Here is a 2,955-nt window from a genome sequence, read left to right on the forward strand (position 1 = left end):
GACAGATAAATAGGGGAAGGTCTCCCCTTTCCTGAAATGTAGAGGCATGAGGGATAAAGAAAAGAGGAAGGGAGGGAAGGTGAGACCTCTAGGAGAGGAGTGTGGAGGTTATGATTGTGATGTAAAGTGAATAAAGAAATATTTGAAAAAGAAATTGCAAAGTAGAAATTAAAAATATTGTTATTATGTACTTTTACAAAAACTTCAGACCTAATATTTATGGTGTTAACTCTCAAGTTTACTAAAGTTATTTATAATTTAGAATTGGTATAGTAGAAATGTACATAATGGAAGTGTGTAATAATTAATTAATATTAAATAGTTTAGACGATGTATATTTCAAATGTAATTTTAGCACTTACTTTTTCTATAGGAACCTTGGTGTAGTTTTCTCTTTTATTTTGAATGCTTTGTTATTCATAAAAACTCATTCGCATCTTACACATTTGGGCAAAGTGATACCTTATTCTTGTTCACTTTGATCAAGATTATATGCATTACTTATCTGGATCATGTTACAAACACAATTTATTTTTTTACTTCCCTTAATTACTTATCCATCTTTTATAGATGTGTAGCATTTGGTATTTACTAAGATGATTTTTGCTCCTTAAAACATACACTTGGCTATGGCTAGTATCTCTTCTAATATCCAACATTGTCTAGTTTTTCTGTTTGTAGGAATATAGACATATATTTACACACATAAGCATATATTTATTGTAAGCATACATATGATGTGTATACCCATAATCCATAGTGTGTCATGTGTTAATAGACTAATTATTCAGTGAATACATATTTGCCTTGTAACTGTGTTCTCTCTTGATTATAACTAATAATGCTTGTCAGAAAGCATATTTACGTTTTAACTGTAGATTAAGGTTCTACTATAGAAAAAATAGGGGGTTAAAAAATTTGAAATTAGAAACACACTGTGCATTTTGGAACGATACACACAACACATCATAAATTATGTACTCTTCATTACATAAAATTTGAAAAGTAAATCACATAGTTTTCTTATTTGAACTATACAAATTAGAAACAATAAAATTCAAAATTAATTAAGTATAGCTATTATAAACTCGAGACAGTATTTTCTTTAAAAAATCTTAGGATAAGTAGACCAATAAATGAAAGAATGATAATAAAGCTGAAAGTATTATAATGTCCTAAGTTTTATCATTTACTTTATTTCTTGAAATAAAGGTATTAGGAAATTATTAATATGAAACAAGATAAGAGGAGAAATGTAATATCAATTAGTGTTCTAATTAAATGTCACTTGGTGATTTTATCAAATTTGTTTTACTTTAATTAACCAGCTGAGCACTCGGGGATATACTGATTTTTAAAGCAGCATTTCTCTGAACTTGTAGGCATATGCCACCTATTAATATTATAAGTATAAAATGACAAGAAAGCATTTTTGTAGCAGAGTGGATACAGAGTTCAATACTTTCAAATGTATTTATGTAGAGTATCTAGATAAGTACTTCAAAGTAAGAGTGCTTGTCAAAGATAGCAAGTGAGTTTAGATCTTATCCAATGAAAACTTTTTCATTTTATGGAAAATAGAAAAAAAATCTACCCAAACACACAATTAAAATATAGTCCAATATTTGGAAATTTTATCCTATGATATGACTGTAAATAAAACCCTTAACCATTTGTATGCTGCAGAGTAGTTTCTATTACACACTAAATGTATGCATTAAGTATTAGGAAATGGCTATGGGGGAACGTCCAATTGTATTGCTAAATAAAATGAGGAAAATATCATCTATTTTAATCTACAATATATTTCATATATGAAAGAATAGAATTACCTCAATTAAAAATATTAATTTTTCTTCAAAAGTTTACTTGGCTATGCTTCAGCAAAATACCTCTTCAGTTTGACATGAACTCCCAATTTCTTTATAGGAAGATATTCTAGCTACTAGGTTGTTGTAGGTGTTGGGGTAGAGAACAGAATAACATAATTTAAAGTACAGCCTGTGCACTGATCCAGTCAATAGCTAATATTATCATCTGTCATGTACTATCCACTTAGACATGTGGACATTGTTGTTTCAAATGCTATTAAAATAGAAGATAAAAAGGAAAAAACACTGTTACAAATCAATTTGGATTAATTAGTTAATCTAATAATAAAGAAGTAAAAAAATTAGATTCAAATGATATTTCTTTATTAAATCAATATTATTTCAATGAGAGTATATAGTTATATAATGTTTCATATGGTGTTGTTTATAGTGTCTCAGATTATGTTTTGTAAGAACAGAAATTCAAACCTAAAAAAATATTGTGAACCTGATTGGAATAAACAAACTGATGTTAATATTATTGATTAAAAAAATCATCCCAAAACGTCACAAAAGTTTGAAAACTAAATCAAATTAAACCAAAGAGAGTGAGAAAACAAATTTAAATGATATTGCACACTATTTTAGTAATACTAATAAAATATACCAAATTTGTGAATATGATTTGATGAGATACTAATGATTGAAACTAAATTACAAGATGAGCACTAGGGAGGGGAGAAAGCTAGCACATAGAAGAAATGTGATGATTTTGAAGAGGTAAGGGTTTTGAAATAATAAAGTTGATGCCATGTTCTAATCTTCGGAGGAAGGAACCTAAAACATAATTAACAGCATTGGATTTGAGGGTAAAGTTTAAAATAGTGTTTAAAAATAATAAAAATTAAAATATGTTCTAGTATCAGCATAATCAAGATGATGTGAATATTATACGTACACATATAAATGATCATATAGATGTATAATATATTAACACCATTTTTTTATAGTATGAACATTGGAGATTGTACCAATTCATCTGCAAAATTTGACTACTGGATAATCACAGTGATAGCTACTAAAATAATATCAAAATATTACAGAAAAGAAAAGGAAATTCAAGAAAATAAAGCAAAGGATATAT

This window comes from Acomys russatus, chromosome X (assembly GCF_903995435.1).
Source record: "Acomys russatus chromosome X, mAcoRus1.1, whole genome shotgun sequence".
NCBI classification, from domain to species: domain Eukaryota; kingdom Metazoa; phylum Chordata; class Mammalia; order Rodentia; family Muridae; genus Acomys; species Acomys russatus.